The 13,005-nt window shown below is 39.0% G+C and overlaps 1 protein-coding gene across 6 annotated transcripts in view; it reads right to left on the bottom strand.

Moving 5' to 3' along the window:
* Positions 1-13,005, bottom strand: part of pitpnm3 (PITPNM family member 3) — a 132,136-nt gene that overhangs the window by 108,657 nt on the left and 10,474 nt on the right. The window lies entirely within an intron of this gene.

Raw genomic sequence — 13,005 nt, 5'->3', positions numbered from 1 at the left:
TAACTAAATACTGATGCTGTAGTTAAATATCATATTAAATACAACAATACTGCTGAACTGTGTCAGGGTTAAAATGTCTTCAGTAAAAGTAATTACACACCAGGCTTAAAAGCAATGTTTTACTCTTTTAATGCAATTCATGCAATTCTTCCTCTTCGGGACAGCAATTTTGTTAAGCCTCCAGTAACTCCTCCTCTACGCGCTGCTGCACTGTGATGATGTACTGAACCTGGGCCAAATGTTGAAATTTGTTTTCCCATAGTCTGGATCCATTGCAGCGTTTCTGACTTTGCAGTAAAAACACAATTCATCAATTTCATTATGAACACTTATGAATATGGTGAAAACTACTACATTATACCTCATATAAATCATGGGAACTAGGCTGTGTTTAATAAAAAGACCCAAATGGCACCATTCAAATCCGCTACATTTACCTGCTTGCTATTAGATACAAGATACCCCAGGAAACAATTTATTCTGATGTATACTGTACACCTGTGTGGATGCACCAGAGAAAGATAGTTTGCTTAATATTTTGCATGCATAAAATTATTTTCTCTGTGCTGCAGGAGACGTTGAAAAGGTTCCACCCATCACTTTTCAAATAGTGATCAGTCTTTACATGCCCCCTCTTGGTCAGTCTCTAAGATTATAACTCTGCTTATCACAGCTATGCAGATGACACGCAAATCTATCTACAATCTCACCAAATGACTGTGGTCCTTTGGACTTGCTTTGTTTATGCCTTGAGAAGGTAAATGATTAAATGCAACAAAATTTTCTTCAACTGAACAAAGGTAAGCCTGAAATTATTCTCTTTGGAAACCAAAATGGAACGTTTAAGCCCAGTTCAGACCCAAGATGTGCGGATGGAATCAGAGGGCTCGGCAGGGATGGAGCACATGCTATGGCAAGCAAACATGTCATCTTTTGGTCATTTTGAAGCATTTGTGCTTATTTTAATTCCAGAGGACTAAAAACTAACAACCACATCAAAAACCTTGGTGTAATCATTGATGATGATTTTAATGTCAGTGGCCACATTAAAGCTGTGACAACATTCATATTCTGGTATCTCAGAAACATAGCTAAAGTGAGAAACTGTGTCCAAGCAAGACTTAGAAAAGCTCATTCATGCTTTTATTCCTTGTAGGGTGGACTATGCTAATGCAGTCAGGGAACACATTTCACCAATTCTAAGACTGGTTTCAGTTAAGTACAGAACTGGCTTCAAGGCCCTGCTTATTGTCTAGGAGCCAGGAAGGTCTCTCAGATCTGCAGGGACTGGTCTGTTTTGATGCCCATAATGTAATGAAATGGCTTTTCCGCATTTCAAAATGATATCACTAACAAACTCTTCCCCAGAGGTTTTACAATAAAATGTGTATGTTGTTCATTCTCTCCAGCAATGTTGCAATTGGGAACAATTTCCATGTAATGACAGCACAACACTGGCAACACTTGTATTCCACTGCAGCTGCTTAACTACATCAATTCATTATTCCTGTTTGAATATTTCTCACACATGCCGACCATGTTTGCGCTCCAAGGTGGAGGAGAAACATGTAACATCACTGTGTAAACAGCCTTTATATCATTTTACATTGCTGTCAGGAAACCATGAAGAATCTTGAGGGCAGTGACATCCTCCCCCGATGTTTGCAGCTGACATCCTGTTAATGTGTCATTTAGAAATAAAGAAAAACTCTTGTGACCACTTTATGAGCACTTAAACCCTTGATATAAATAGTCAATATGCCAGCCAAGTTAGGAATAAGCTGACGCTCTCTCTACAACCTTTAAATTGCAGCAGAAACTCTGCCCTTCAGCAAATCGCTCTCCAGGATCCCTGAACCTTTAACCCTGTCATCTTGGCTATACTGGACGATGCGTGAGGAGGCTCAGACGAGGATTAATTCAATCCTTGTGTGAGAATTTACTGTGCATCAACAGCAGCAGCACCACTGAACAGCCGAAGCAACATTTTCCCTGCACCTTACACATCCATTTCTTATATACCACCCCTGCATCCTAATTTGTGTCAGCTAAACTACCGTGTACACACAAGACAATTTGGCCTAATTACACTCTCTGCTCTCACGGTAAAATAAATAATTACTGCACAAAACATTGAGATAATTACTATTTTCCAGAAAACACTCTCCTCCCACTTAAACAAAATGGCAACAGGAGCTATAAATACATCTGAAATCCTCAGCAAACTCTTGACCTGGATGACGGTACAGTAACTACCACAGGTAAGGACTGCACATTATTTTGTTATGTTGTAAGTGCGTCAGTGGTGTTGGAGTGATCTCAAACAAGCTGCCTGTGGTACTCATCCAGCTGCTCATTTATGTTTCATGCTTTCAAGTGAAGACATTAATACACACTCAGCATGAAGTACACAATGAGGAAACATTATCCTACAAATAGCATCCAGGGCTGTCTCTCACACAGTCGTAAAAAACACAATGGACGTGCTAGTGATGCTTGTTTTTTCTTACATAGGGCTACTTGTAAACCCACACAGTAATATAGTATTAAATGACAATGGCCTTCGAAGTAATGCTGGGTTCTTGCTACTGTAGGCTGTAAGCTATTTAGCTGGAAAAACTCATGTATGCAAGAAGCGAAACACAAACTTGTGCAGCTGCAAATTTTTGCTTTGTATTCCGCATCTAATATCGGACCTGTCACTCTCCTCTGTGCTTTCTACTTGACTGTCTGAGGATTTGAGAGCGTCATCCTGAGGAGGCATGAACGAGCAGCAGCTTTGCCAGATGGGAAATGTTAATTATAGTACCAGAGGTTCAACATTGTCATATTTTAAGGAAATAATAGTAGTACGTGAGTCATAACCAAGAAAACAACTAGGCGTAAATGTGTAATTTTTCAAAATACTTATTTGAACAACTTTCTGGCATGGCAACAAAACTACCCATATCATTGTTCTTTTTGAAGCAAGCTCACAAAGTTATGATGCATTGAAGGGGGTATGTGTCTAAAAGGCCACCACATTCTTCACAGCCTACACCAGCCATGATTTGCTGGAAAGAAGTCACTTGAGAAGAGATGCGTAAACAGATTAAGTATCCATCAGGGTTCCTGTGGATCCTTAAAAACTATTAAGAGGCATTTAATTCATTACTTTAAAAATAAGGCCTTAATTTGTATTTAAATGTCTTATATCGATCTTTGAAAAGTCTTAAAAATGCTAAAATGTGGGAAGTATGATTCTATGAATTGTTTTTTTTCTGACATTTCATTGTAAAATCTCAAAATGATTAGTCATATGTATTTATTATTATTTGGAAAATGTTCCCAGATGCCTCTTACTGTAATGTCATGTAGATCAGGATAGTGGAACCAAAAACACTCATGTGTCTGGCCATGGTTGTCAGAGCAGAGGATCCACTGTCACTGTACCCTGGACAATATGAGGAAGTGAAAATTTGAATGAAAACTGACTACTTAACTTAGATGTCATGGCCTGGCTGAAACCGGTACAAAGCAATGCATTCACCCACCCAATGTTTGCAAGCTTTAGATTCTGTGCACCATAGTGCATTGAGATTTATTTCCAACTGTAAGCCACTAACTCATCACTGTATCCTGTATGCTCATGTTGGCTGGCTCTTCTTACAATTTCTTAGACTTTTTCATTGGCGCTCTCTTGTTTACAAAGCTATTCTTGGCCTTCCTCCAGCATAATTATGTGTATACATTAAGCAGAAAATTGAAAATGGCTATGCTCTCCATTCACAAAACATGTTTTTATTGTCTGTACTAAGGGTACATACAGAGTTTGGTTACCGAGCATTTATGTATGCAGCTCCTTATATGTGGAATCTTCTGCAGAGGGACTTAGAGTTGCACTCATTGGTTCCTCTCGGCTGTTTCGAAGCACTGTTGCAGGATTTTTGTACACAGTCTTCTATATGCCGATGTCACAGTGTGTCTTAGCTTGTAATCATGTGTAGCTGCCGTTTAAAGGTTCATTTCTAGTATATTAACATACTTTTTTTATTCTGTATTTTTGCTCTTTGTCGTTTGTCTGTAACTTATGTTGCTGCCTGTCTTGGCCGGGACACTCTTGAAATAGAGATTTTTTTCTGGTTACATAAAGGTTAAATAAATAAATTCAAGGCTCGATGTATTTTGTGCAAAAAGATTTTCAAACTCATGATGGGAATCAAGGCATCGGAATCCCACATGCAGAGTGAGATACACACCAGAAACACGCCAAACAAACAGCAGGTATTTCCCAGTTCTGTTCTGCCCTCGTCTCTATCACAAGACAAAAAAAGTCATGTTTACGGTTACAATAAACATTTGGACAAAATTTTCCCTTACCCTAAGTATCTGATGTCAGGGTTTTTTTGTCTTTTTTTCCAAGTGGCATGAAAGAAATCTTATGAAGTCTTCAATTTAACTTGCATTACGCTGTAGGAACCCTGATCCATATATTGCTATCCTGATCATGTCAGGAAATGAATTAAAATGAGACAGCGCAGACTAATACCACTACTAATTTTAAGTGTGATGAAATGGTAAAACTATCTTGCATGATGACACTTTTGGCATTATTGATTATACAGTGTATAGTGGACAAAACTATTGTCCCCCAGAGGGGTCCCTGTGTGCCACAGTGTTGAGAGCTCTTGTGCAGAGAAAGCATACATCAAGTGCGGAAGAGGAACTGATGGAGCGCACAGCATGAGCACAGGAAAAGAACTACTTTGAAAAATAAAAACACTCCCGCTTCAGCTATCCCAAGCCAGCTGCTGCCCTAAACAACTACCAGACAGCTTTCTCCATCATTGATTTGTTGAGTGGATACACTGCCAGTCACCTTATGAGACCCTTCAAGTAATCTTTAAGTACTGTTCTTATCTAATTCAACCACTGCTGGAACCGTGTGCTGTGGATGTTTGTGCACTCAGTTTACTCCTGGCGCCGTACATGTGCTTTGACTGTCTTAGAAGGTTTAAGAAATGGAACCAATTGCTTGTGTGGCTGAAGCCTTACACCGGAGCACCTATCACCAAGCGACGCCTCCCCCACTGGGTAATGGAAATGATTGCTGTGGCTCCCTGCAGGGCATTACAGAACACTATATTTCCACAGATACTGTGTGAATGCTTGCAAGAAGGACAGATTATGATCAGACAACTAGCAGGAGTGCCAATCTGAGCAGACAGTCCTGCTTGAAGCCAGGAAAAGAGACCAGAACAATTTGTCAATAGTGAGAATACGTCCCCATTTTTTACATCTACTACACAATGACTGCGAATTGTCATGTTGATTCAGTTGGTGAGAGGAGAGGGCGTCTTTATGTTTGTATCTCACTCTTTATGAGAACAAGGCTTATGGTTTGATTTTACTACGCAGCATAGTGCAAATCAGTATTGGTGTAATTGGCTTGTTGTCCAAAGTAATTTAGGTGTGATTGGTTTAGTAATGTACATGGTGTTTAATAATTAACAACACTATCAAAATGAAAGCTCGGAGTAAATGGCTGAACCTGAATGTGACATGCTTGTTTTAAAACAAACTGGAAGAAATTACACTGTGTCAATAAATATTCCACAAAGTCACACTTACAAATTATCATGTCAAAACACTATATGTATGTTAATATTGGATGTGCAGGATTAGATCTCAAGCGAATGCAAAGAACCAGACAACTAAGAGTTTATAACCATACTAGCAGCTATGTGAGGCTGTCCTTTTGCTTTGAACTAAAGGCTAACACCAGCATGCTAACAGGCTCAAAATGAGTGCTAGCATGCTTAAGCAGGTTCACTGTTTATCATGTTCGAGATCTTGGTTTTGCACATTAGCACATGATAACATTTGCTACTTAGCACTGAACACAAAGTACAGCTGAGGCAGGGAATGTCATTAGTTTGGCAGGCGTTTGGTCACAGACCAAAGTACTGGACAAATAAAAATTTGACCTGATGATGGTGCTAGTAAAAAAGTCAGGGGATTACCAAAGTCAGTGGGATCAATCCTCTGGCGACCATGAATGTTTGTATGAAATTTTAGGGCAGTCCATTCAACTGACTTTCAGTATGTCAGTCTGGACAAAAATCCAATGTTACATATGAGGCATATGCTACACCCATGTCATATGGGATGGATGGTAGAGACGAGAATAGCCTTCATTTTTTCCAGACAATTTAAAGGTCAAATGTATTGGAATTAGTGCCATCTAGCGGTGAGGTTGAAGAACTGAAACTTCTTCCATGTGCCAAGCATGTAGGAGAACTATGATGACCAACTCAAAAACTCCAATGGCCTTATCTAGAGTGAGTGTTTGATTTGTCCATTCTGGGCTACTGCAGAAACATGGCGGACTCCATGAAGTAGGACCCACTCCATATGTAGATAGCAGCAGGTCATTCTACAGAAGCGAAAACACAATGATTTTTAGTTCCAAGTGGTTATAAACTAATCAAAGCACAGTTATGGATATAATATTCCATTCCTGCCAATAGATGTCCTAAATCCTACATGCTGGACCTTTAAGTTCTGGAATTGAAAGTCATGTTGAGTTTCAGTCAAATCTTTAAGCCTTACACTTATCGTTTTAGTCCACAAACACATTAGACATATTAGTCTTGTTTGAGTGAGTTTGACTAATTATAATCTAGAAGAAAAGGCACTGAAAAAATGTCTCCAACTGACAGTTTGCATGCTATTATTAAAAAAAAAAAAGCAGTGTCTGGTCTGATGAAAGAGTTTAATACTCCCAGACATGACCATTTAGTACTGTATTCCTCAAAACAATGGTTATAATTATGTTGAACAATTGGACTTTGGCTGATGTGAAGCATCAATATTTGTTTGTGTTTTCATGCACTTTGGTATAATTACACACCAAGACATAAAATGGAGCTTTCCCACTCATAACAAGTATTAGTGTGGTCAAGTTTCATGCTTTTTCAACCCTCAGTGATATAATCTGTCAGGGAAATGTTTTGTGCTGCATTAACAAGAACAATAATTAGCAAAGTATCAACAAGAATACCAGTCTGTAATTTATAAAATAGATGTTAGGATGTTCCAGTCCTTCTCACTTATGAGACATGATTAAATTCAGTTTCACAGTGTTCAACAGAATCACCTACCAAGAACAGCATTTGGTGATTCATCAGCTACTTCGCTCAAACTGCTTTGGTGTGCAAAATTAAAGCATGCAAAACCATAACAGCTTGTCTTTTGAACCTAAATGTGCAACTAAACTAACAAGGAGAGAGCCCGGCAATTCACTGGGCTGTGTTAAAAACATAAATAAATAAATAAAAATCTGTGTGCAAGTATCTAAAAAGCTTTACCTCAGAGCAAGACAACACAAGGTTGCTTGTGATTCATCTCATCCTTCTTTCATCTCTTTCTTTCCATTATCCACTTCCAGCAGTGTTTACACAGAGGCCTGCAGCCGGTTGAAACGCTGGGCTGACAGCATCCATTACTGGAGCAGCTCCATCACAATCACAGGTTATACCCCCTCTATCTGTCCTTCGCATATAGGTATGAATCCCCAACTTTACCACACACACACACACACACACACACACACACAAATAAGGCTGCAGTGCTTCACATGTGTGAGGTGGTAGTGTTGAGATTTAATTTGTCAAAGGACACTGGGTCAAATGTTTGACTTTTAATGTAGGAGTAGGATAGATGGCTTAGTCTAAAGAATTTTCTTTGTCTGCTACAGCAGACTGTGAGCGTAGTCCAGATAAATGCTATTTGGTAAAAAGGCATACTTCAGGCAAAGAACCTTTTTGCTATATAATGTACTGTACATAGGTATCTTTTTAATTTGAAGTAGCAGTGCATAGGATTAAATGGAATCTGGCAATGTGGACTGTAGATTGCAAACAGCTGAAACTTCTCTCGTGTACCAAACATGAACTCCGAGTTAGGATTCCTTCAGTGTTCATTGCTCAGGAGGTTTTTATCATGAGCCGAATTTTCTGCAGAGGTCAGTCCCTGGCCCAGCACCTACTAATGTGTGCTTATATTTCACTCTGGTAACTTTAGATCCAGGCGTTCAGGAGGCTTTTACCAAGAGCTGAATTATTATTATTACTATGCAGAGGTCTCTTCCTCTCCAAAACAAACAGGTCCAGTGATTTAAACCGATATAAACACTGAATAAAGCAGTTTCATGTTAAAATCCAATGTTTTTCAATGCTGTTTGGCTCTTTGTGGAGGGGCTGCTAACTATGGTGACCAACATGAAAATATGAATGGCCCTATCTAGAACCAGTGTTTGGTTTGTCAGTTCTGGGCTACTGTAGAAACATAGTGGTGCAACATGGCGGACTCCGTGGATGAGGACCTCCTCCCTAAGTAGCTAGAAAGGCTCATTCTAAGGGAAGGAAAACACAACAATTCTTAGGCCATGTCCATACAGAGACGAAATTAGGTGTATCCGCAAAGGTTTTTTATCGTATAGACCTTTCGTAAACACGGAACCAGCGTTTTAGGAGCCCAATTACGCCAACTTTTGAAACCGGGTCCCAGAGTGAAAAAAACTGGAGACACCACCTTCGCGTTTCCGTATTTACAACACAGTACACCTCTTTTCTGAAACGATGACATCATAACCCCACCTCTCCCTTATCCTGCATGCACTAGTCAACATTCTCCTGCAGTTTTATAGTTTTGTAATCAAGTATGACCCTAAGTAGCAGCTCTACCTCATTGTCAGTCCATACAAAGTGGGCTCCTCTGGCATTTGTATTTTCTGCCATCTTCCTTTTCGTGTTTGTTTACATCGCACAACCTTTATGCGCATGCTCCATTTCTTATTCTCTGTTTTTGGTGTACTTTGTGACAGCGTTGCTGCGCCACTTACAGGCCTTGCATATATACTGCAGCGTTTTCAGTGGCTTCATGTTTACGGACACATATCTTGAGACGATTCCATGTTTATGGAAAACTTCTAAAAAACGAAATCGGTTCCGTCTTCGTGTGGATATGGCCTTACTTTCAGGTAACTATTCACTAAAGATAACATACTGATTATGTACCATTTCTGCCAGTATATCACCTTGAATCCTACACACTTCACTTTTACAGCTCTAGTCTAAAGTACACCTACATTCAGGACTCACCAGGCTTAGTTCCTTTGAATAGTTAACATGTAGGTGTGGAGGCTTTTGAGTTGACATTTCAGCTATAAATGACAGAAACGGTAAAAAATACTTTACCAAAACTTCCCCGGTCTTGTATTACAAACACACAGTCCGCACAGCTGCTGTTAGAAGAATCTATGTGTATTACTTTTTAGGTTATTGTATGGAAATCTGTCAGTGTTCTACCATATATTATATTTTCATGGGTAAAGGTGATAAAAGAGTCTCATCTTGGTTTTCCATTTTTCCAGTCAATATCCATCTATACCTGTGGTGATGATTTGCCGCAGATGTGTCTGTATTTATGAATGAAAAAGCAAAATTGAGTTTTTTAAAAGTGAATATAAACATCTTTTATCCTGTATGACTCATACGATATTTCACAGTGGGAGAAAATCTCCCTCTCTGACTTGGATTATTCTCCTGAAATAAACCCTATAATTTATTCATCCATATGGGATTTTCCATTGATTCTCCATGTAATTTGCACAGGACGAGATACATATGATTTACAAGAAATTCAATACAGACATATTAACCTTTAGGGCTGTAATATAAAGGGAAATTTTTCTATTGGAATGCAGCTGTTGAAGACGCCGTCAAGTTATGGATTCAGGTTGGTAACTCTGGGAGATGAGTAAGAAATAGCACAACTGCAGCTCCTGAAAAATTTATAATTGAACTCATTCATCTTTCTATCTTCCCTATTACATATATTTGCCTCAACTACTCTGATAAAAACCGTACTAAGGAGATATCTTCGAATCTTGGACTGCACATCTGCCTCCAGCTATGAGGAGAATATGTATTCAAACCACACTTTTATGTAAAGTATATGCTAAAGTGTTGAATGCTATGGAGCATTAAAAGCAATGGCATGACAGTGAGCAAACTACACAGGTTAAAAAAGAAAAGAGGGAAAGGTATATAAAAGTGTGTGTTTTAAGAGGTTATCTAAAGGTGTTCCTGTAATGCTTAAGGTTTATAGAGGGGCCGCCGATTCACTTATACTGGGTCTGATCATTTGGGGGTTCATCATGCAGCTGTCTGTAATTGCAGTTGCATTCATCTTGCAGGAAGTTTTCACAGAAGGGTATCATTTCTACAAATCTCACGGGATATATGCATGAGCATTTTCTTTATAATTGTTCTTGTATCTCAAGTGGCGTAAAAATAGTTGTAAGTGTGGTAAATCCTGAAACAAAACGGATTATAAATCCTCTGGAGTGGAAACAATAAAGTCAAGAGCAACTACCTTAAAGATGTACTGAAGCACAGTGTGACATTGGGTCATTCAACAAATAACTGCTGCATCTTCCCAACACTCCACACATTTCTGATGCCAAATCTGTTTTTACTTTGCATTTTGTCACAGTTTGCTTTTATCAATAGACCAAATTTTCCATTTACGACTGAGAAAATCTATTGATCACATGTTGGCTTCTTTTTAGCAACATCCAAAATTCACAGATTTTGAAAAACATGTGTGTGGGGGGGGGAACACACTGTAGTTCAGTTCTGGATAGGCTGTTTCTTTGCTTTTCTGTTGCTAGAACCAGAGCTTTGGTCCCTGTTTACTTCCTGTCAGCAACTACATTAACAAACATTCCAACAGGAAACCCAATTTATAATTTTCATGCCATCAGGTTTGAAACTGTGTTTAGGCTCATGAAGATCGACAGGCTTGAATTTTTAAATTGACATGTGATTTATTCACATGAATTATTTGTGTTTGGTGTGAGGAGACCTGAAGCCAAGCATAAAACCTTTTTTGGCAATATATTAAAATTTCTGGCATTTCCACTCTAGTTTCTTTCTACACAAATTGAAAGTGCTCTAAAAAAAGGATGAAAATACACTAACAGACGTGGCAAATGAGAAAATTAATTTCGAACACTTTCAGAATTCACTGACGAACATGTCATGCCATTAGTAGAGCAACGTCACGGAACACAGAGGGCATATTTTGTTGTTTAACTTTGACGACTTTGTGGTACCGTGATAATAAAATGTTAGAATGTAACAATATTGTGTGGTAATGCAGAGAAGTGGAACACATTTTCAGTATGCTATATGTACCATGTGTTTGGCATACCATGAAATACTATGGGTGCTTTTTCTTCTTACTTTTGGTATGTACTGCAGCAGCCCTTAAAAAGTACGTACTGTTGCATGCAGTATGCACTAAATCAGTATATACTACGTTCTCATAACATTAGGCACCGAACTCTGACCCTCTTGCTGTTTTATCTGATACCTTGGAGATAAACAAACTCCACTCACCAAGTTCTCCAGAGACGGAGATCAACCCAGAGAGATCTGCTGCTGTTACTTTGCGATGTGTGTAGTTTAACTTTAAAGTTAAAACTGCACAGATTGTAGATTCTAATATATTATATTTGCAACAGTGAAATTACATCTGCAGTTCTGTGTCATTGTTATTGTCATAGTTTTTTCTGTATTATTGTTTTAATATGTATGATTATTTTGTTTACTTAAACAATCAATATTTCTTGAAAGCGCTGTCATCCAGCATTGAAACTTCTGACAGCTGTTAATCTGCTGTCAAGCCATCATCTGTTTGCGACTCAGTGGATGTGACGTGGCATACACTATGCAGAGGCTTGTGGGTCAGAATAGCCAGAAAAGCATGCTGGCTTGCATACTGCAAAATCAGATTGGACTGTAGTAGAACATCCTGGTATTTTTGGCACACTGCATTTGACATACTATGCGTTGGGACATACTAAATCTTTTTCTGGCATACTATGTAGTATGGTGGTACGGGTATTGGAACACACAGTATATATCAATATCAATCACTAATCACCAAGCTATAATTCTTATCTTGTCCATGTTGTTTTCCAGCCTGCTCGCACCGAAAAAAAAAGGACCACATAGGTCTACCGTGCAACCAGCTTATACCGACCCATACTTAGATTTAATGTAAGGCGTAGCCCTCTAGTGACCGTCGTAATAATTACAAGACCAGAGGAGGAAGTGACATGACATAGCATAAAAAGTGATTAAGTCTGCATAATGTACAATTATTAAAGAAGCCCCTACAGAGCGGGCAGAGTGGGCAGTGGACAACCTACTGGTGTTTGCATCCCAAAGTTAATACTGACTTTGTTTAGTAACAACGTAGCCTCGTATGCAAGTGCTAAACATCAAAGTTTAGGGAGCAGAACTGCGAGACAGCATTCTGTTTTCTCACCAGCTCATTGCTGTTTTTCTTCCTCTCCAACAAACTGGACTTAATAGGTTAAAGTGTGTGAATAAAGGTCAATGGGTTGGCTGTAAAGAAAGCCTAATTACAGAACAACAGATTCATTTCAGGCACAAAAACAGTTCACTGTTGCCAACTTGGTCCTCCTGCCATCAGATTAATATTCTTGTAATATGTATGCGAGATGAAAGTATTCCAATTTTTTAATGTGAAATTGCTTAAACATGAGCTTGAAAAAGGTACTCATAAGATGCTCTGGGTTTTGAGGATAATGAGCAAGCCCTCAGCCTTGAGAACAACCCCAAAGGAGAAATCTGCCTTTGATCAGTTGCTACCATCCTAAAAGAATTTCTTCTTGCCAGAACCTTATCTCTCATTGCCCTCTCTCCTTTCTAACCCAGATGGTCTGAAAACTCAGTGAGTGCCAATCTCTTCATTTTGTAATTAGCAGCATTTCATATTCAAGGAACTCAAAGCAACTAACAGCACCCAAAAGAGCTTCCAGGTCATAAGCGATGGCAGCGGCTGTTGTCACGCAGAGAGAAAGTGGAGGATGATGACGCAAACCACTTCTGAGTGAATACTGGACAAACCACAACATCAGAGTGTGAT

The sequence above is a fragment of the Epinephelus lanceolatus genome, chromosome 4 (assembly GCF_041903045.1).
Source record: "Epinephelus lanceolatus isolate andai-2023 chromosome 4, ASM4190304v1, whole genome shotgun sequence".
In the NCBI taxonomy this organism is placed as follows: Eukaryota; Metazoa; Chordata; class Actinopteri; order Perciformes; family Serranidae; genus Epinephelus; species Epinephelus lanceolatus.
Note: the sequence above shows the minus strand (reverse complement) of the source record. Positions and strands in the feature narration are given on the sequence as shown.